This window comes from Mycteria americana, chromosome 22 (genome assembly GCF_035582795.1).
Source record: "Mycteria americana isolate JAX WOST 10 ecotype Jacksonville Zoo and Gardens chromosome 22, USCA_MyAme_1.0, whole genome shotgun sequence".
In the NCBI taxonomy this organism is placed as follows: domain Eukaryota; kingdom Metazoa; phylum Chordata; class Aves; order Ciconiiformes; family Ciconiidae; genus Mycteria; species Mycteria americana.
The window spans coordinates 4,349,901-4,373,495 of record NC_134386.1 but is presented as its reverse complement, the minus strand read 5'-3'; the positions used below and the strand labels follow the sequence as shown (position 1 = coordinate 4,373,495).

The 23,595-nt window shown below is 42.0% G+C and overlaps 1 long non-coding RNA gene across 1 annotated transcript; it reads right to left on the bottom strand.

The window, feature by feature from the left end:
* Positions 1 to 2,435: 2,435 nt before the first annotated feature.
* Positions 2,436 to 7,690, bottom strand: LOC142419648 (uncharacterized). Its single transcript, XR_012778613.1, has 3 exons — positions 7,336 to 7,690; positions 7,013 to 7,216; positions 2,436 to 2,508 (listed from the first exon to the last, which is right to left on the bottom strand). It is a non-coding gene; the product is annotated as an uncharacterized LOC142419648 (long non-coding RNA).
* Positions 7,691 to 23,595: the final 15,905 nt, after the last annotated feature.

Here is a 23,595-nt window from a genome sequence, read left to right as displayed (position 1 = left end):
ATGAGAATAATTATCTGACCTGGTAATGCAATAATCTTGGTAAATATAAATAACAAACACTGCAATGGTTTATTGGAGCCTAGTATTGTATTTAAAGATGCCACTGCTAAATCCCAGAGATAAAATCTATAAAATGAGGGAGCTAATGCCTTCCATGGAGTTTTCTGTTCTCCTTGTCTTACTTCTGAGGAAAACTCATCCTGGACAATAAAACCAAATAGTTTTCCGATTATTCTTGTGCCAAAACACTGCAGAAATGCTGCCATCAGTGAAAGTGGTCTTGCTGTGCAACTGCACAGTGGTCTTGATGATCAGTCTGACTGCACAGCTATTTGGTGTTTGGTTTGGTTTTCCTGTTTTAATGCTCTCATCATTACTTTGATCAAGTGGAATGACCAGACCCACTAGATTCACCTGCTTCAGCATTCTCCCGAGAAAAAGGGAATCTCTGGCTAATATCAACATCACATAGCAGCCTCTATCCTCCACAAATACTTGGCATAGTGGAATAAAGGGGAAAAAAGGAGCGGTGGCAGAGTGTGTACCAGCAAGGCATAAAGCTTGCTGTCAGCGTGGCCTATAAAGCTAAATTATTATGTGCCAGAATCCAAAGCACTGTCCTGCCAACTGTAGTAGGTGTAAAGACACCTTCTGCTTCTGGCCTGTTAAACTTCCCCCAAGAGCTACTTGACCAGCACAGATCACATGTGACTGGAAATTTAGTGCCAGACAAAATTACTGTTTGACACCGAGCACACCGAGAATTTGCACAGTATACAAACATATACTTTCTGTATTACTGTGGCTCTGAAACCAGAGTTAAGCTTTACTGTGCATTTACTAGAAAAACTATTGTGGAAGTTAAAACCCACCGTTTCTACTAAAAATCAGGAAGCTAAAATACTGCTCAACTTAAAAAGCAAGCAAATTCTCATAGTTTGCATCTTATGGACATTGTATTTGTATAATGCATAGTTTGTCTAGCCTTTGGATCTTGGCTGGTACTCACAGTGCTACCCCCAAAAGCAGTGAATAAAAGAAACTTTACATTTTTCTCACTGAGTCTTTATCTGAATGTATGCTACAAAGTTTGCCCTTATAGCATTCAGTTAGTAGTCTATCTTGGTCGGAGCCAAGTTTTTTCTGAAGTTCTGAAACATTTAAATTTGATCCAAAGTCTTCAAAAATTGCTAATTCCTGCAACCTTTATTTACTTACAAAACTCTTTCTGCCAGAAATTGGGCTGTCAGACCCAGGTTGCAAGTCCCTTGCAGATCAGCAGTTGTTTACAGAGAGTAAACAACTATAATGAAATTGGTGGTAATAGTTCTGTGTACCTTCTCAAAAATACAAGCAATAGATTCACAGTCTTGCCCATAAATATTATAGTTTGCACCTGCCTGAGTAAGTAGACTTGCCTGCCAAAGAAACGATCTTAATTTACGTACTGGAGACAGACTGTATAGTGTGCTGTTCCTAACAAAAGCCCCTACGCTGCTCAATTTTCCCTCCTCCCCTTTAGGCTTTTAAATTATTGACAATAAGATAGCAGCTGCAAACAGATACACTTATTTCAGTATAGCAATATAATTCTAGCATTCTTTCTGGATGTTTCCTTTACTGCTTTAGTTTTGCCATTTTAGTTAGTTTAAAAATCTATTAAAATGTAACAAGTCAATGGAGGGACTGTATAAACGGCTCTGCAGAGTTCTAAATTTGCTTTCAGTGACTCCATATCAAACTGGCCCAATCTGCAAATCAACAGATGATTTAACTGCCATCTTTTCAAATTTCATCTTGGCTGTAAAATTCATAATGTGATCTCTCTGCCTCTTACATAATTACCAGTAATAAAGACTAGCATTCAGAATTTAGCTGAGAATTATTTTGATGATGCATGAAGCAGAAGAGGCTCCAGATGCTCTCTTGAATAGCTATCGCTGCTTAGTAAGCAATTAGGAGTAGTCACAGTCTTTTACTGTATTTAAACAGCAAGTGGGCTACTGGGGCCTAATCCTTACAAAGGCTGGTAAGTGTTACTGAATTGTGAATAGTATTTTAAGGCTAGGAGCAGGAATTCTACTTGTGATAGTGCAATAAGCAGATATGACTTTAAGGATCCATTTGAAATACATATATTAAAGTATTGAAATATTATTAAGCCCTGCATAAAATAAATGCAGTTCTGTACAGAACAAAGATTCTGATGGAAAGGTCACTGCGTGACTTTCTGTTGCTTTTTACAAATGCTACAATATAAGGTAATGAAATAAAATTGCATAATTTAGAAATAGCCATCTTAAAAGAATATTCTCAGACTTAATATAACCAAGTGGAAATAACTTTTAACATATGCTGCAGTGGTTTCCTCTATTGCTTTCTGGCCTACCAGAGACTGAATCCGTCTTGTATGGCATTTCCCTCACATACTGAGTGTTGCTGATGAACTTCGCTGAACGTTGCTGTTGTCTTTCCTGTGCTTCATGTCTCACACCAGTTGATCAAAGCCTGTACATAAAGCAAGTATATTTGTTTTCTTAGAATTGATTCTATTCAAAGTGAAGGCTGTCTTGCCATTGGTGGCAAATTAAAGCTTTGTCTTACTAATTCTAAACCTATAGTTGCAAAATTGCCCACTACCTTAAATAAACTTCATCTCTTCATTAGCAGGAAATTAGTGGCATCAAGGTCTAACAGAGTATTAGTTTAATAGACAGGAAACTAGGAGTCTGATCACAGGAAACTTCAGTAACGTAAAATGTTGTCAAAATGCAAAATATACTGTGGACAGAATTAGTGTTCTTTTCTGAGCAGTCTCTAGACCCTGATGATTCATCAAGTCTTTACTGAAATAATAAATTGAAACATTCCAGGATTAGTATGTTAGCAGATGTCTTCAGCCTCACCACAATAACACAGGGAGCAAGCTATGAGTACAGAGCCATAAAGACCACTTGAGGATGGACTGAGCTTCCTTTTGGTAAGCTTGCTCAGACTACCGTGTTATAGCTTTATGGGATAATCCTCTTTTTCATCTTTACTCATTTTCACTCTGTTTCTCCTTAGAATGATAAACATGTTCTGGTATTCGTCATTCCAGACTGGATATAAAGATTGTTTTAACAAAATACATTGTTATGCCAACACAATGATTTCTGTAGTTTGGTTTAATTCTAATCATAAAAGGAGTATGTGTTCTGGGCCAACTATTATTGAAGGCTAAAGCTTGTCTTAACATGCTAGAGAATGACATTACAAGGTAAGTACAACAACTGGATGACTCAATATATGCAGAACAAAACCATGTTCCTGCCTATAGGGAAGGGTGTGGAAGAGGAGAGAGAAGGTACCTACCAGACATTTTCCCTACGGTTGGCTGAACCATACAGAAATAGTTTGGCAGCTTTGTGGTTTCATATCGTGATTTCGTCTGTACAAATCACAGGACTGGTTAATACGCCTGGTTTACTTCGGGGATTTTAAAGTTGCCAATACCAAAGCACGACCTTTCTAATTGAAAAATCTGGTCACCTTAGTGCAACTCTACCTTGCCCTCTATAAGGAGCTGCATGTTAAAGAGAGAATCCATCGCTGTACTTAGAAGCTCTCTGCACACCTAAAGATTTATTTGCTACCCACTATACCATCTTAGTTTCTGAACATATCCAGATGCTTAATTACTTATATTCAACTAAATTGGAAACAAAGGAGAGGTAATGTGAGAGAAAGGTATAGCAGTGTGATCCAAGGAGCAACATGTGAATTTCTGGAGAGAATATTCTGACTGGCCTGTAAAAATAGATGTGTTCCATGCACCAGAGGAGATAATGTGAGCTATATTCACAGAGAACGAGGGAGATAAATCAGAAGCGCTAAGAGCAAAACTCAGACTATTGAGCACAATGCAGTCTTTAAGAAAGTACCATGACAACATTTTTCTGAAAGAATCAAAAGATATCTAAGGAGATGTCAAAATAAAAGTTTCTTAGATACAAAATATATATTCTGAGAATGTATTTCAAAAATTGATGTCACAAATGATCAAAGGAATCAAGAAAGCTGATAACAAACTGTTAGTTAGCAACCATCTTGAACTACTTCTCTTGCTGCCTAAACTATTTAGCATCTGTAAAAGAAAAGAGAGAAATGAACCTTGTTATAGCCTATGCAAACAAGAGATGAATAGTCATCTTGCATATTCTGATACCCAAAAATATTATATAGACTTGCCAATAACTCAAAAGATGATCAGAAAGAGATTGTTATAGAAAATAAAGCTATTTATTTTCAGAGGGCAAAATACAATTTAAAAAAAGTTGACACAGGGTCATGATTTGCATACCTGCAACTCCTGCTCTGTGAAAGACATGATGTATTCCTGTTAACATAGCCTCTTTCATTGTATACAGTGATCACGTGCGATCTGTAAGAGTATCTCAAACACCACAACCTATGCAAGTTTTGCTCTCAAGATTTGTCATAAAAACCTCATAACACACTTCCATACTTTTGCTGTTCTCAAGCAATAAACTGCAATGTCACCCGTGTAAAAGGCCAATGTAACATTGAAAATTCGTCAGCTAAGCAGTAGCAGACAAACAAAATACCTCTCTCTCTCTGGCATAAATTGATTGCTTGTTGGCAATCTCAGGAAATGAAAACAAGGATTAAGAGATGTAAAGAATGACCTTATGCTTTACTTTTTATAACACATTGGGAAGATAGCATGGGCAAAATTCCACTGATTCCCATCATGTTCTACATCTTTAATAACCGAGAATAAGATTTGGTGTTTTCTGCAGGACTAATATTTACATACAAAAATCAATGAGGACTTGTTAGAATTAGAAAGAGAAAGGAAGGACTTGTTTCCACAAAGTGAAAATCATACTGGCTAATTGTAAATGTATGCCGTTCAGTAGCTATGCCGAAACTACATAACACTGTTTCTGCAGTTCATCAGCTTCCATGTCTGAATGAAGAACGCAATCAGAATTGTACTCAGTACGGCTACTGGCCTCCAATGTTATTACCCCTTGTAAAACAGGTTCTCTGAAGGTAGGCCTCGTTCGCAAGGAATAAGGTCAGGGAAGAGATGAAGAAGAAAAAGGGAAGGGAAAATAAGCCTATTTAAGAAGAAGAAAGGGCAAGAGACTCTGAAGCCAGAAGCTATGATTCTCTCCTTAAGACACTCTGTTTACGTAGGCATTTTCAGTGACTTAATATTTTAAGAACTGTGACACGCCAACGCTTGAGAATATTTTCCATATCAGATCGCCTAAGTCAACCTGCTGAAGTTATTCCCAAGGGCCAAATTCAGTCTTGTTGCATCCCTGAAAGTCTGCTGAAGCTAGTCTGTATGCTGGTATTAGTGAAAGGGGAACACAGCTTGGAAAACATAAGTGTTTTCCATTTTTTCTCTTTTTGAAGCTGATCCTGAAGACTATCTGGAATTCAAGAACTGTCCTCGTTTAGGCCAGATCTTGCAAAACACATTAAAGCATAACCTAATTCCAGTCTTGTTGTACACAAATTAAAATCAAGTGGTTTGTGGGATTAAGGTCTGTATTTAGGATTTAATAATCTATCATCATAAAAGTATATACAAATCTCTAAAATATCTATTTTAATATCATAATTATAGAGACAATACCATGTTTGTAGTACTGTGTATGAATGTATTTCCATCAGTAAGATAGAAATGAGAGCTAGGTCTGTCAGTTGCTTAGGGACCTAAATAACGATTTGTCTCTATATTTTTTTCCTTATTTATTCACTGTGTTCTCTCCTACTAGTGCAAAGCCTGCAATCCTATATGCATATCAGTGTTGTACATACTGGTATCAACAAAACTACTTGTAGAACACCAGAAAATACAACAGATGAGAACATAGATCATATGGGCTGTTTTCTCTCCCTCAAATGACTATGAACTACTAAAGACAGAGTTTCTACTCTGCCTACTGCATGTCAAACCGAATGAAAACACCGCACTGAAAGAAATTAAAATCTTCTCTATAATACAATGCTGCCTCAAAAAGAGGAGGGGCGGGGAAAAAAGCTTAGGATGGTCCTTGGATACCCAAAAATGACTATCAAGAAGTTTCTCTTTTGCTTCTGCAATGAATTGGTGAGATGAGCAAGAGGACATCGTATCTGGTTTTCATCCCTCTTCTTAAAGAAGGATGTGGAAATGCTAAAGAGTTCAAAGAAGGGCCACAAAAATGATCCAGGCCCTGGAAAACAAGCATTAATGATGTAAGGTTTAAGGAGCTTAACTTACTCAGCTTAATTGAAAAGAAGGTTAAGAGGTGACTTGATCACTGTGTGTATCTACACACACCTTTAACGAGCACCTGATAGTGAATGGCTTTGCAACAATACTGACAAAAGCAGAACAAGATTTACTGCCTGCAAAGCTGGCAGGTGAGTTTTAAAACCACCACAATCACACAATTACCTAGTGAAGGGGATCATAGAGCAGTGGAACAGCTTATCAAGTGATGAACTCGCCATCACCTGAAATATTCACAGCTAGTTAGCTACTTAAAAGATACTATTTCCCCCAGCTTCTGGGGTAAATGGCGCGGTCTGTGCATGTAAGGAGATTGATGGAGCTGGATGTTTTTCATAGTCCTTTCTGCTCTTAGACCATGTGAATCTGTGAGTTTCCCTGTTCTTTCCGTTAACTCATGGATGTCACATGGACAACGAAATTGCCGGCAGCTGCAATCAATAGGCTTGTAACACTTGCAGCTTTGTATCAACACTATTCAAAGCTCATGTTCCAGGGCATCATCTGTGCAGCCATGGAATTGAGCAAGATTTACCCTGGCCCTAACCCGTCAGCATACGATTGGCTAAACTTATTCTTAGGACTAGTTGCCTTCTTTTTAACTACCGGAGATAGCCCAGGGTGGGCTGATACAGCACAAGAAATGGCAGACCAACTCATCTTTCTTGATGTCTGGCTAATCATCCCACTTCATATGATTAAGGTCAAAGTGATTACCCGATTATTTTTCTTTAGGCAGATTATTGTAGGGAAGCTTTGTTTTTCCGCAGGAGCAGGGGCACAGCTTGCAAGCGGGGAGCATCGGGGTCTATCGTCTCTGCTGGCTACTGCTTGCCTTGCTGGCTCTCCTGTTTTCTAATCTGTGCCTGTGATGCAAATTTTCTGAAGGGCTGAAGTGCTTGAGCCTGATGATATCCACAGCTTAAATAGAGGGTTATGAGTAAAGTGTGTTGCAGTATATGCACAGAGGAACAAAGAAACTTTTGTTCACCTCAGCTTTACGTAACCGGGAATACAGTGGGAGCCACGCTAACCATCACCTGTCCTGCTGCCAAGTTCCTGCAGAGGTTCCTCCACGTTAATCACACTCTTTAATCACAGCCATCTGCTACAACAGCCAGATATGGGGCAGTCCCTCGGGCGGGGGGGACGGGACACCATACGCGGGGCAGCCAGCGGGAGGCAGGTGGAGCTCGGCGAGGGGCGAAGCCGCCCCCGGGGCGGGGAAGGTCGGGCAGCACCTGGAGCCGGCACGGAGAAAGGAGCGGCGGCCCCCACCGGGCTGTGGGCCGGAGGAGCGGCGGGAAGGCGACCGGGACCGGGGGGGGCCGCGGGAGGAGTGACCTGGCCGAGCTGTGGAGGCCATTTCCCGGCGGGAAGGCACGTCCGTGGGTGAGTGAGTGCTGCAGGCGTCGCCGCCCCCTGAGGAGCGCCGGCGGGGCGGCCTCCGCGCTGAGGGAGGCGCCTCCCCGTGAGGCGGTGGCGGGGCGCTGCGGCGGCTGGCGGGGCCGGTGGCCGCTCACCCCCGGGGCGGCGGCGGCGGTCCCTCGGGCGCGGGACGGCGTCTGCCGGTTGCTGCGGCAACCGGGTCCGCCGGCGCGCGGCCGATCCCCTCCCCCGCAACGGCCGTTCGGGCGGGGCGGGGCGGGGGCCTCCGCCGCCTCAGCTGTGACCCGGGACCGGGCGGGGCGGCTTTTCCTCAGCGTCCCGTTACCCGCCTTCTCAGCAGCGGGGAGGCCGCGGCCTGTCCCTCCCCTCAGGCCTTGCAGGAAGGGGGAAGGCCCCTTGGGAGATCCCAGTGCCCCCAGCATTGCCAGATTCTGAGGCGATGGCCGTGCCTCTCCCCGGGGCCTTACAAAGGGCGCCTGGGTCTGTCTTCAGGTGTTTCCAGCTCTTTCGCCCGCCCCTGGTGAGCACCCAAGGGCTGGGGAGCTGGAGGTAACTGGGGCCTGACCTCCCCGCAACCCTCTGCGAGGGGTTCGGGCCTCCTGCAGCCCTGGGGTGTCGGCAGTGGTTCCTGGGGTGGGAAAACCCAGTCGCTGGTGTTGGAGCTGCTTTGGTGCAAGACCTTGGTCATGTCACCTCGTGTTTCTGTGAGAAATCTCCCCATGGATGTTAAGATACGTTTACACAAGAGCAGAACGGGCGCGGTGAGGTTTCTGTTCTTGCTTCAGAGACCACACGTTTGGGATTTTTTTGTTTGTTTTTTAAGAATGCTTCCAGAAGACTAACCACAGAGTTACTGTGGTTTTAGTTCTAAACGAAGGTGTGATCCAGACATACCTTGTGTTTGTTTGTGTTCTTTCTTGCTCAGCTTTCAGAGGAAAACATACTCGTTGCAGCATCAGGCTTGTGAGTTGTAAGCAGGCATAGAACTACACGTGTTCCTAAACTCAGGTGCATCTTCTTATTTTGCTATACAGAGAGGAGTTTTATTAATATTTTGATATATTCAAATTATAGTGACAGAGCAGTGTAGGTACTCCAGTGCTCCACCACATGTCGTGGCACACATATCAGACGTTGCTCTGTGACTCTAGCACATACTAGCACTTTGTGGCTTTGTCGTGCTAACAAGGACAAAAAGAACAAAAGGGCAAAATAGATACTAGCAAAGAACAGTTATATTTAAAGTCCTTACTTTGCCCTTAGTTCACCTCCACTGTTCTTAATATTGTCAGGTTTCCAGAGCTTAGTGGTATCTCTTAATTTGGAATTTCCTTGTTTGTTGAGGGCAGCCCATGTGGCTTATTTTGATGACTTTTTTTTTTACTGTTCATGCAATCTCTTATTGCAAACAGGAAAAAATAATTTTAAAACGTTGAAAAATATTAATTAGGTAGAGAAGGAATATTGCCCAGGAGTATCAGGTTTCAGACTAACAGAAATGTCTTCCTTGTGTCAGCGTAGCTATGGCTATTTCCTTCACTTACTGGCGTCATTATTCTGGTTTTGGTGCCAGCACTGCATGTGGATTCGTGAAGTATAGGAAAGTAAAGCACTCATTGCCCTGGAGACGTTAAAGACGCAGCCTTCAGGAGAATCTCCAACTGCTATGAGAATATAACCTAAATAAGAGGTGTAACCTTGTTTGGCATTCCTGCCAATCCCATGTGACATGGAGTAATATGCTTAAATCCCCAAATACTGTTGTAAATCTGGCCCATAATTTGCAGTGCACAAGCAGCAGGGATCTGGGAGCAACATCTGCTCAGAGCATGCACACCAACTACCTCTTAATACGTTATGGTGCTGAATAAGGGCCCCACTCTTTTCCACTGAAATCAAGCTGGTTTTAGTAACAGTTTAGGTGATCACAGACTCGCTTCCATCATGGATGTAGAACTGACCATTTAACCATTAATTCGGTTTGTTTGGCTTTTTTTCTTAATTGAATCTTTAGGTGCTTTTTTTAGTTCTTTTTTTCTTTTTTGACCTTGCCTTCCCCTTTCTGTCTGTATTATTTCAGGAGTGAGTTTTCATTGCTGACTATCTTGCTAATGTAGCAATTGTGCTGGGCAAATGACAAAGGCAAAGAACTAACGGATGAAAGCCAACTGGTGTTACCCATATGATTTAAAGTTGCTTTTTCTTTATATAAACAACATGCCTGAGGTTGCTGTTTCAGCTTGCTTTATCCCACCCATGAATCTCTGGATTTACATGTCAGTCTGTGTTCTGCATTATATCTTTTTCCTTTTTCTTTTTGTGTGTGATTCATTATAGTTTAGCATCATAAAGAGAATCTCTAGTGTGTAACACATACAAGTCAGAGATACCATTATAAAATTGCTGTCCTGCAGTGCATGTAATCAGGAATATGCCCTGAGAGGAAGCTTTGGCTTCCCTAAGATGCTTTTAGAACTCTTGTGTGGCAAAATATCTCCAGCATGCCCCTCAGTGAGCAGTATCAAACAATTTTCAAAGCCCAGGTTTCTTCTTTGTGCAGTTTTATTTTAGGAATAAACACTGCAAAACCCAGCTCAGGGCTATGAAAATGGGAAGGTCTCAGCCTTATCGGTCCCTTTGGAATGGCATGTATTTAAAATGTCATATCGGGATAATGGTTACGAGATTCCTGACCTTGTTTGCAAGGGTGTCCTAAACTAACAGTCAACAGTGCCTCACACACAGTTGCAAATTTTGATTGTAAAGCATTATCAAAACAGTATATAATCTTCCATGACAGCAGCAAACCTCACCTGACTCACTGAAGAGTCACATTTGAATTCAGATTATTTCTGAAGTTGAATAGTCTGTTATTTTCTTCAAAATTACAGTGTGGCCACAACAGGAACTTGAATGAAGCTGAGAACAGTGGTATTTGGGAAAACCAGAATATAATGGTATTTATGTTCATGCTTTTTCCAGGCCTCCACACTGCCTAAGGGGGAATCTTTTAAGAGCCAGATCTTCACATGAAGATCTGGATTTATTTTTTTTCCCACCATCTGGGAATTGATATATTCTTAGAGGATCGCGACTTGTTTATCATGTTCTAAAGCTGGATTCTCTTGCGTGAAAACTGAAGTGCAAACATAAATGACGATAGATGGAGTTCAGAAACACTGGAGATGAATACAAAATTGAACAGCAGCACTTCATCATAGGACATTTTAAAATCAGGTACTACTGGCTAAACACAAAACTACATCTTGTTACTTTAATCGTACTAAGCTTAAAATCCAGACAAGAAAGCAAAGAAGGAGCAAGAGTAAGCTGATTTTAAAACATAATTCATTATAATACAAGGCATATTGTTTGGAATTAGAAGAAAGATATTTATTTCCTGTATATCTCAAAGTAATTAAAGTGAATCAATGTTTGATCCACTGAATTTTATCCCAAGAGTTTTTGTCCATTTTGATGAATAAACCAATGAAATGCCATCTAATTAAAATGTGGAAGTAGTTCCATGGAGGACAAAAGTACAAATAGGTTGACGAAGGGATTCTACACATGAATAGAGGATAGGTCCATCAGTTACTACTGAATAATACAGTGGTCTTAAGGTAACATGCAGCTCAGGAAACCTGTTAACTGGGTGTTGCCAGAAGCAAGAATGGCAGATGAGCGAGAGATTCTTCTTGTGCGCTGTAGGATCTCTGCTTTCTGTAACTGTCGGTAGCTTTTGCTACTGGGTGTAAACAGGCCGGTGGGCTAGGTGTACGTGCAGAAGCCCACCACAAAAACTGAAGTTGTCATAAAGAGCCTTTATTTGTCAGCTCTGTGTCCCTTAACGCGATAAAGGTAATTTGACTAAGTTTGATAGTAATTCTAGTATTGCAGGATTGAGGCAATGAAGGCTTTTGGGTTTTGCTAATTAAAGCCAAAAAACGTATATGCTTCAATTTAAATGAGTGACATTTGGCAGGTCTGAATTATGCAGCTGGAGGAGCTCCAACACTGTCCAACTCCTGGATATGGGCTAGTAATTGCCTCCAGCCTGAAACTATTTTTTACCAGGCAAAACACATCATTTGGTGCTGTTTGTTATAAGCTATGTTTTACTTTGAAAACCACAACAATCCTTTGTCCTCTGAGGAATGTGGAGTTGTATTTGTGCCCTTTTGATGGGGTTTTCCATTTTAGCCTTTGTTCTTGGATTTGCTGTGCAGGTTAATGCCTACTTTGCAAGGATGGGTGCATTGTGGGTTGGCCCCAAGCACCAGACAGCCCCTATTTGTGTAAGCCCTGCAGCAGATGCGGAATCCAGTTCAGACCTTCAGTCTGTCCTCTGGTTAGAGAAAAAATAGCCATGGTCAGTCCTCTGTAAGTAGCTATTATGACTGGGAAACTGAAATGCAGAACCATGTCTACTTCTTACACCCTCGCTTGCCCTTGTAAGGGTCAGATGTGAAGTAGAACTTCTTCAAAGGCTGTTTTCATCTCCGCACCGTTTCCTGCGATGAGAATCATCAATGCAAAGAAATGTTGCTGCATAAGTCAGGACTTCATTGCCTGGTGGGTATAGCGAGACCACATTATAAATGTTGATGGTGCAAGCCCAAAGTGAGCTTTTTTTTCTCCCCAAGTCCTCATGCTACAAATTACATATTCACAATATATATTTGAATGGCCTTGTTACCCTCTTCTGCTTGCTGGCAGATGCTGTACAGCTAGTGGTGTCACTTCTGTTACTACATCAGTTGTTAAGTGGGCCAGAAAACAGCCTTTAAGATTAAAGTTTAATCAATCCAAGTATTTTGAGAGCAAGCAAGTATAGACTTTATTCTTCTTGAGAATTACAGTCTACTTTTTGAAATCCCTGGCAGAGATAGAATGTTCTGTCAGAAAACATCTCCAGTGAGAAATAGTAGGCAAAGAATATTTTCTGTGGGATGGCATGAGCAACCTTGTACTTTAAAGCTTGTATATTAATTGCTTGTTAATGGGCAGCTTTTGGCAGAATTTCTTTTTGGTATGGCCTCAAGAATTTTAATGGAGCATCAGTGAGAGTGGAGAAAATATACTTTAAAAACAATAAACAGGATATTCAGTGGTTATGTCAGTTTGTGACATTGGTTGAATCAGTCATGTTCTAGTTTTGGTCAATTATAAACTCTGCGTTAACTTCATTAAGAACAGAAAGATGCATTATATTCTTCCAATGCAATATGTTTTTCTGCCCCCCCCCCCGACATAAGTGTTTTCTGAAAAGTTATAAGGAGAGGCAAACAGAAACATTAAAACCCCTGTGGATATTAAGAAGTTCATTTTCTGTGTCTTGCTTACAGGCCTCTGAAAGTGATTCCCAAAATGTTTTCAAGCTCACTGAACATTTTGTATGCAATGTTTTCACAAGCAGAGGCTATTACAAGCTTGAGTCTTACAGGTACGCTAGTGCATATATGTAAATATGGACAAAATGTCCTTTACTTGGGGGAAAAAAACCCAGTCTATTTATGCTGTACTCATGAAAAAAACCAATGCTGCTGAGGTGATTGAGCTTCTCAGGTTTGATTCCTGTGCTTTCCCTTCTTTTAGTGGTCATTGGTTGATATTGCCCCAAAGTAGGGTATTCTTCCCAGAAAAGAAGGGAAAGGTAGCTGTGTTTAACAACATGCCTTAAAAAACCAAAGGTAATGTGGGGGGAAAAAAAGGCAGAAAAAACCCCCAGTAAAGTGTAGGAAAAGCCTTCTGCTTACATTGAGCACAGCCTGTCGCCTCAAAAAAAGGAGTCCTCAGGACAGAAAGGCTTTTCAGTACCCAACCCTTTGCTGTGTCACCTCCTTTCTTGTGTTCTGTCCACCTTGCTTGAGAGGAGGAAGGGGAATTCTGAATTGCTGTGACTTGAATGAGCTTTAAATTCTGTCTGACAAATTGATGCATGTTTTGGCAATCTGATAATTCTAAGGTGAGAGCACAGAGCAAGTTCTTCCTTTCCCTGATCTGGCATGTTCCCATGCTTGCTAAGCATCATTCCCACAAAAATGTCAGGAGTAACTCCCCTGTAGAACAAAGGGAGGACTGGTTCTTCATTTTCCTCACCTCTTCTAGCTGTGCACCTCATTACTGCTGTTTCCAAGAAGTCGATGCAGTAATAGTAATTCTGTGGGACTCATGTTGTAACATAGGGATTGGCAAACTTTCATGGGGGAAAGAAAGGGCTCCAGACTGTCTTTTTTTTTCTGTCCCAAATTAGATGTTAAATGTATCGGGAGAAACTTGGAGACATCATCTTCAGAGAGGGAGGATGGTACCAGTCACTTTACTAGTGGTGTCTTGCTTTTTGTGAAAAGCAGAGTGTCCCTGTTGCCATTACACTTAGAGTTTGATGGCAGCCAGAAGACGGGAGCTATTGCCCCGCACAGATGCTTCTCTTGGGACGCTGCAGGTCTTGGGTCCTGGTCCTGCGCTGGCTGTACCGTCTGCCATTCAGCATCTATCTTGTGATGCCTTTTGTGTCCATGTCAACAATTGCCAATCCTTTTTTCCCCGTTAGAGCACATAGTTTCATAGTACGTGATCAGTAGAAAAATATGGCGGAGCCTTTAGTATTGCTGTGTACCTAGTATATCACAGTGATACTAGCAAGAAACTGGAGAGTTAAACTACTTAACACATCCTGCTTTTCACCTTTAAATACACACCTTATTGTAGAAACATAAGTACTGTACACACAGCATGCACTGCAACCTTAATTCTTCTGTGTCTTTGTCCTTCTGTACATGCTGTTATTGCTAGATTGTATTTTCCTTAACATCAGGAGCTCTGAATGCTTAGCACAGAAACTAGCTGTTGGAAGATCACAATTTAACAAAGGTTTTTATGCAGAGTGGAGATGAGAGAAGGTTAACCTCTTCAGGCAGCAAAGGTAATGCTGTAGTCAAGGTCTTAATCTATTGTAGGGATATCACTTCCCATGAAGAGGATTTTAGGTACAGTCATCAATTGTGCATGTATCCCACTCACTCTGGGGGACAGGCACCACCAGGTTAGTGAAGGTACCAAATTAATCACGCCTTTGCACGGGAGGCCTCCGTTAATCACGTCTGTCTGTGTAGCACCCAAGGTTTTATCCAGAACGTGGAAAAATACTTGGAAAAAAAACCCTTAGCATGTAGCTTTGCAGAATAAATCTACTTGTTGCATTGTACCTGTTGAGCATCTTCCTCTCCATCTAGTTTTAATGCTTGGGAGATGTTCTTAAGTAGTGAAGATTATGACAGCTGAGGGTAAATTTTAGCTTGAACCTAATCCCAACAGTTCCTTCAGAAAGCTACACAGAGAGGAGACAAAACCATAAGGAAACCACAAAAGTTTGAAACTAATCCTGTATGACTAGAAGCATAAATTAAAATGTCTGTGCTACTGTTTTTATTTTGAAATACCATTTTATAGCACAGCTTTAAACTCCAGATTCACTATTGGGTATCTCTCTAATTCAAAATTAAAAGCAAAACATCTACCAGCCATGCCAGGGTTCACTTCACTTGGGCCTGTCCTCTGTTTAAAGTATCTTGTGTTGCTTTGTTCATCAGGTTCAGGTTCTTGATCTATTGCAGGTTCACTGAAGCGCTATTGGGCACTCTCTCCCAATATGTATCTTCATATTATATCTGTATCTTAATATATGTATCTTCATAGCTCCTGTAGCTTCCTAAGTCCTCTAAGCCCTGTACAGTTCATGATCCTTCTCTCCCTCTCTTTCTTCCTCCTTTCTCACTGTTACTGGCTCTGTGCTTTTTTCCCTTGTTCTAAGTCTTTCCATGTGCTTGGAATAGCTGCCCAAGCAGAGTTCACAAAGACCCATTTTCTCTAAAAATGGTTCTTAAGACTGAACCTATTTCTAGCCACTTTCCAACTCAAAATGCCATACATCATCCTGTGTACGTTTGTATTGATTTGTGTGCTCCTTTGGTGCTGTTAGACTGTAAATTTTTGGAGCTGACTCTTATTTGTACAGTACATTTTACCTAGTGCACATTGCTCTTCTCATCTAAAGCTCTGTATAAATAATGAAAATGTACAGGGCTTGCTGGCACAAGTCGGTAGAGAGCTGCATTTCCTGAGGCTCTGCTTCAGAGCTGTGCTTTGTTTCCGGGAGCTCTGCTTTGCTTTTGAGTCTGTTGTGCAAGTATTTTACATAAAGCTTCATGTGAGCTTCAGTTCCGAGGCTCAGCTGTCTTGCACGTTATGTAAAATACACACAGACCTGCGTTGCACCAGAGTATGCAGAATGCAAAAAAGGCGTAGACAGCTTCCTTTCCACTCCCATCTCTTCCTCAAATGCAGAAATAAAATAACTGAGAACCCTGCCTAGAGCACGGGAGTGAACATGATTGTCCTGAAAGCATGCAGCGCTGTGTGAGGAAGGTGTGTCGCCAACCCACAGAACAGCTGGTTTTGGCCAGCAGGCGAGTTGTGTGAATGAGCTCTCGAGAAACACCTGCTTAGAGTGACTGTAGTAGTAACTTTAGGATCTAAAGCAAATTTGGGTAAAAAAAAAGCGTGCATTGATTAAGGAACCCATTTGCCGTATGAACAGTGTCTTAAGGCATGGTCAACAGCAGCAGCCCTCCTGGAAGTTTGCCAAGTTGAGTTATTTTTGCATTGTGAAGTGCCTTCAGATAATTTTTCTGAAGGGTGCTATATAAATAAAACAACTGCCTGATTGATTTAAAGTGAATCTCTTGAATTTTGGCTCCCCCTTCTACAAATTACATGTGTCTAAATTTCCCTGCTTCAAAAATTAAACCAGATATATCATGGGTGGAATGAGATTAATTTTATTACACACAATAGTTCATTAGTGAAGTAGGAGCAATTTCATGCATTTATGCATAGCCTGCCCAGAAATCTTTTACTGCAGCTCTTTCAGATGTAAATAAAAATATAATGCTCATTGAATTGCTTATTAGACAGCATACAGTAATAGAAAGTGTTTATGGTATTGTGCTGTAGGTTACATTTCAAAATTCATAGGGAACATCAGGCTGAAATTGGCACTGGGGACCAGACCCACGATCGAGGGCTGACATTCTGGCCAGCAGCGTGGGCTGACCAGAGTAACTACAGCAGCAAAAGGTTGAATCATTGCATCCTAGATGCGGGCTCTGCCGCGTGCTGACAAATGCCTTGCACGTGCCCTGTGGAAAGCAGAAGCTTGAGGTCAGTTCTGGAAGCTCCAGGAATTCAAATAGGGGCTGAGCCTTTGCAGCCACCATTTCGACCGAGTCCCGTGAGGACTTCCAGAGCTAAAACCAGAAGTCTCTATCTGCGTCTTGTGCTAAGGAGGCAGTGTTTGTCACCGAGAACTGCAGCAGACTGTACACCGGACGCAGAGGAGAATGTATTAGTGTTGCATAAATTCACGTGGAGTGGTAGCCATACGTTTGTGGCTGCTCACCAAAGATTCTCCCTGTTTAAACTGCACGATGTTTATGTGCTTGGATCTGTTTTTGTCGAGTAGGTACCATATGTGAATATGCTTTTTTTTTTTTTTGATGCCACAAGTCTCTTTGTAGCCCAGTTTATTCTTACATACATAAGAGCAGCTGGCAGCTGGATGAGACTAGCAGACCTGGTAATGTCAATCCTGAGTCAGTCAGCAGGATCAATGTTTTGAGGCAGTTCTTTCTCCCAAGTGGCTGATCACAGGAGCTGCACAGAGATTTCTGCTTCTGGAACTGAATTCTTTTTCATTATGCGGTAACATCATGTTGCAACACAATTAGAGGAGCTATTCCTAATCCTGTCTGCCTTTGCTATTATTTTCAGATCTCTATCTACTTGGTAATAAATATGTGTCCTCTTGAAAGACACACAAATGGTGACGATGAAATTGTATATTTTCAGCTAATTACAGCATAAACCTGTGCAGCCTTGTCTGGTTTAGTGCAGTTCTCATTCTTTTCTGCTCAGAACTGTTAAGGCTATGCAAGGTGACCTTCTGATACGAAGCACTGTGCTGAGGCCATCAAACTCGCCTCATGTTGGGCCACAGAAAAATTAATCTGTATGTTCAGATGTCATTACTGGTCCTGCTAAGCCCTTTGGACCCACCTGAGCACTTTTATAGAGCCTTTATAAATTCAATTATTTCCCTTAAAAAAGATTTGTGTATTTTTACTTAAGGAATAGAGTGGACATTATCTTCCTAAAAGATACAGCTAGGGAATGGTTAAGTCTTTTAATATCCCTAGGTGGGAATTAGGGAACAAGAATGGATGCTTTGTAAGGAATTACTGGTTATTATTACAGACTTCTGAAAAACAGACATGAAATTAACAGTTGTGTGTCATTTCATTACTGCTTTGGCAGTCTGCTTTCTTTTTCTTTAAGGGTAAGATGGTTGCTAGGGCTTTGTAGTGAATAACCTTTTTGTGTTCAGCTCAAGGCAGAGTATAATTATTTTATAATTTTGGTTCATGGGGCCGTTTTAGACATTTTCAGGAAAAAAAGAACTCGGCTTCTGTTAACCCCCCTTGTACTCGGTTGCCAGTCATCGGCATGTCACAGCAACAGAAAGCGAAGCTCTGTGTCTGTCCTCATCATTTGCACTTGGTATTTGCCTGAGGATCTGGCTACCACCAGTGAGATGAATGTGGACTTGACATCGTTACAAGCTGGCACTGATTGACTTTGAAAAGTGAAGTTCCCTGTCAAGGTATGTGTCAGGTTTAGCGGTGTAATCACTGCGCAGAAATGAGGTGGTGGACAGCAGCTGCTGAAGCAAAGGCGTTGCACACCGGGGTAAAGCTGACATCCTGCAAACCCACAGAACTCTTTGGCTTCAAGGGGAAAACTTACTTCTAGGAGTCAACAAACTTACTCTTCCGTGTGGTCGTAGTAAACTCCCCCCCATCAGGCTTTTTTTGTAGGACATGACAGGTTTTTGGTCTTCTCTGTCAGATAGTCTGATATAGCTGTGTTACAGCTGCGTACAGTGGGGCAGTGAGATAGCATAAGGGTAGGATCTATCGGATCAAAAGTGGGTGTCTGGAACACGGGTATCTCCATCTGAGCCGCTTATCCTGGATCACTCAATAGTCCTGGAGAGCAAGTTCACGGGCAGTCACCCCAAGGTGTGATGATTTTTTTTGGTGTGTGGTTTTTTTTTTTTTTCCCCCCCATCTGACTGCAAGTCATCCCTGCTTGCTCAGCTGAACCATGCTTTAAACTCTAGACTACCTGGGCCGTCCCTCTGTGGGCTGAGGCGGCAGCAGACGCCTTGCCCAGCTGCAGGCGGCTGGCAGGGTCGGCGCTTGCTGCCGGGCCGGTCCCACCCTCTGGCTGGCCTGCGGTGGCCCAGGTGGGCCTGCAGCACCGCTGCCCACCCCCGGCTTCTCCGAACGCACGGCCCCACCGGTACGCATTGCCTCCTCCTGGTACACATTACCTCCTCCCGTGTCCACCAGATAGAGTACCCTCCTCTTTCTGTTCTTTAGGCGCCGGAAGAACGCAGTGACACCGCTGCTGTGCGTTGGGCCTTATTGTTTGACGAACTGCGTGCAATCCAGTGCTGCAGACGTTACGTTTGGGTTTTTTTCCTCGCTAATTGCTTTGCTACATGGGCAAAGTCTCGCATGATGTGAATGCTAACAAAAAACCCCAGAAGTTAGCCTTGCTGGGAGCTATTTAGAATTGCGGACTCCATGTATTTATGGGTTGGAAAGTGTTTAAAATGAGAGGAAACATATTCTTGCTTAAGGTGTGTCTCTAACTTGGGATCCATCACTTCTGCGCGTTGCCGTAGCAACGCTGCAATGGCATGGGAGTTCCTTTGATGGCTGATTTCCAAGCGGAGTGTGGCTGGAGCTGTGTTACCAAGCAACCCTGTCCTATGCTCCCGTAACTAGGAAATGCAGCCGGTGCTGCTTAATATTGCCCATGATTTTGATCATATGTTCATTCTGTCAACTTTCGTCTTTTTGGTGGGAAATAATTACTGTGGAGTACTACAGAAAGGTCCCTGGTTCCTGGAGATTCCCCCCCCCCATTTTCCTTCACTTGACTCTTCAATGTGGGAACATTCATAGGAAGGCAAAGACAACAGTCCATTTATTTAAAAAAAAAAAAAGTTCTATTCAACACATGATGCTGAAGAGTAATTAAAGTAATGCCATCTGCACCGTGTGAAAAGAGACGCATCCTTAGCTTCCCAGGTTTGCAGCTGATCAGATGTCATGTTTCAGGACAAGCCTCCTGAAATGCAGGTGTTGAAATGCTTTTTGAAAGTTCTTTTTCTTTTTTTTTTTTTTTTTTCCTAGTTCCTGCTCTGATACTGGTTCCTTTTGTGGTTTTATCTTCCCTGTACTTCAGAGGGCTTTTGATAATAACCTGCCTCGGGAAGGAGGATGTGAATTAGTAAAGCTTAGGAAATCATTTCAAAGATGGATGATGAAATTAAAGTGTAAAGTTGTGTTAAATATTTATATTGTAGTCATATCCTACCTGAGGTTGCCTGTCAGGTCCCCCCTGATAGACAAACAGATACAGCGGCATAGTCCATATTGCCAAGAACAGTCAGCCACCTCGATTTGAACAAGAGGAAATAGTTTATGCAAGGATTAACTTCAAGCACACAACCTCTCCTATTTAAGCTAATAGAACTATGCACAGGTTTAAAGCTAACTTTAACACCTTTGTTGTATCAGAGACCTGCCAAGGGTAGGTACGACAGACTGTAGATGGGGGGCGTCAAAGTAGGTGTCTCTTACGAGACCGCTGAAGTGTGTGTTGCAGAGGTGGGATGCTGGTGAGGTGTGGAGTTGCACACCCACAGATCAAGAGTACAACATAGCACCCATGTTCAAAGCAGCAGCATAAGGCTGAGATGAAATCACAGGGAAACACACTGATTTGCTGGTTTTGAATTGTATTGTGGATTTCCTTGTATTTTATAGATCTTCTTATGAACACTGGCAGCTGGAGAGGAGGAAAGAACATGGCATGTTATCCCCAGTGGTTGCAACCTGCCAGCGTCTTGTTTTGAGCCAGCTCCTAAACATCCACTAGGAAGTTGATTGCATGCTTTTTATGACCTCTTTTCATATGGAGTAACCTATTCCTTCTCATTTCATGTGCAACCCTGTGAGTGCATAGGATCTTGAAAACCGCAGGGGCCTGTATGTCAGCATCTCAGGTTGTTAAGAAGGTTATTAAGGTTAGTAACTACCAAGAAGATAGTTAATGACCTGTTGTGGTGGCAATTCTTTCTGTCCTCTGAACAGGACAGAGGAAATGAGCAGTGAGGACTTATTTGATGCATTTGGTGTTGGAGAGAAATTGTGACTTCTTGTCTCTAGTAGCCTTCCTGTAGTATATTTCAGAAGACAGCATGGCCAAGCATACAGAGGGTATACTGCAGTTTGGATTGCTAGGCGCTGTTAATCAAGGAGGTAAAAGGTAGTCTGTGAAGTACCAGATTTGACGTTGTGTACATCTTTTCTGGTTTGCTGGCTCTGGTGCTGATCAGTGCTTTTAACTGGGGTAAAAAAAAAGAGGAAAAGCAAACCAAACGTAAGGCATCTGTTTAATTTTTCAAGGGTGAACTGCTATCCTTGGCTGCAGAATTCGTCTGTCCCAAAGCCCAAGATGAATTTGTGCACATACTTCTTGAAAGAGATGCAAGCATTATTTTTGGTTGCAGAGTTTTTATTGGGTTTGGTGGGTTTTTTAACAACATGTAAGAATTCGCTTGGATACAGCAAGACAGGTTGCTGGATGATTTAATGGCATCACTGCACTGTCCTGAAGTGGGCAGTACTCACTTGTTACACCAACTGTAGCTGTGGCCCTGCATCTCTCGTATCAATTTTCTTTTAAATAACAATCACACCTGCCCACAGTGATATTTAACATTACTCAATCCTTGTAAAAAAAAATGACAAACTTAACATCAACACTAAATTGACTGTGATTAGTCACATATGTCAGCATTAACAAATGATGACACTTAAAAATGCCCTGTGTGCTTTTATTTCAAATTTTCTGTTCTGTTGTACTGTGCATTTACTATTCCCCCAGGAATGCTCATTGTCAGGGGAAGTCATTTCGCATCCCACCTATTTAGCAAAGAGATTGTGAAGGTTGATCTTTGTTGTTTTAAGAGAATAGACTTTATCCCCTTTGACATAACTGACCATCCATATTTTAATCAGGTGCATGTGTCCCAGCCTTCACTGAAGCAGACCAGATTCTAAGCCTTCGTGCTTTGTACAATTTCAATCCCGTCTGTTGTCAGCCTTAACTGGTTCTTTTGATCTTTTGTAGTAAGTGTCAGGTGAGGAACTGACAGTTCTGAAGGTAACAATTTCCCATTTACCCAGTCGGTGTAATACATGAGTGGATACTTGCTGCCTGCGAATGACCGTTGCTGTCAATCCAATTTAAAATCTGTTCTTTTCTGTACTTCTGGAGGGATTCTGCCTGTATAATTTATCTGTAGATTATAAAGGATAGAGTGGCAGTGAGTTAAAGTCTACATTCAATTTATTAGTTGTATTTTAAATATTTGATCACAGTGAGGCTAAAGATTCAACACCAACCAGTGATATGGTATGGTTATGCATTACAAATGACTGCAGTATTTGAAATGGATCAGCCAGAAAAAAAATCCTTACGTTTGTGAGAAAATTAGAGCTACGCATATACTGCACTTCAAATCTACATATCGTGCATCGTTCACAAGCTAGGAAAAGAATATAAGCCTCCAGATAGGAAAGAGAAGAGAAAGATGAAGATCATCGCCTTGGTAAACATCCGCAGTACTGGGGCGAGGCAAGAACAGAAGGGTGCCTGGGCCAGAAGTGCTGCCGGCGGAACGGCCAGCCGAGGTGTGGAGACAGTGCAGCTGGGGTGCGTGGCAGCGGAGCTCTGCTGACCCGCGTACCTCCCGGGGCTCCTCGTCCTTCCCGACGTGGTGCGGCCTGCCGTGTACTATAGGGCGAGATGGCACATAAGCAAGCTGTTATAGCGCTGAAGAGACAACCTGTCGTGTTCTAAACTCTTGAGCTGCCTTCAGCTCTCGTTCACAGAATGAAGCTTTTAATACTTGATTCCCTTCCTTGTGCTCCTTTCTACACATGCATGAAGAAACAAAGCTGAAATAAGGGCGTGAAAGGGCATCCTGTGTAAAGCAGGTCATGCCTTTCTTTACTGTAGTACTTTCACTCTGTTTATGCAATGAGCTTAATGCTGCTTCAGGTGGAATGAGGCCTTATATTTGTAAGCACGCATCTGCCAGGGCTGTGTTCTTTGTCATTCCTCTGCCTGTATTCCCATTGAACCAGATTTCAAAAAATATGCCAAACATCTGGTAAAATCAGGACTCTACAAGTTTATTTTAAAATATTTGTTCATGAGTGTTATGGATTTGCCAGGTGGTGACCGCTGTTGAAAATCTGTCCCTAATTTACTATGTAAATTATGCCATTAGGTTAAATGGATCTGCTTGTAACTTAGCATGTGACCCAGCATGAGTTATGCTGTAGAATTCATGCCGGTAAGACGTACACGTTTGACGAAATTATATTTACATTCTCTGCTCTCTTTATGTGATGGTCATCCCCCTGCGAGTCATTTGAATGCATTCCAGGTTATGTGGGAATCTCTTAATGGCAAAATGTTGATTTAATGAAATTTGAGCAAGAGAAACACAACATCAAAAGCCAAGACACACAGGGAACAAGTGACTGGAAATGAGAGTGCTTCATCTAAGGAAAAAAAAAAAACCAGGACAAATATTTATCTACTGTTTTGCTAAAGGATTCCTTTTCTTCTCAGACATGAAGAAATCAGTGTAAGACAAACATGCTAGCAGCTACTATCTGTGTTAGCTCCTTTTTGTGCTC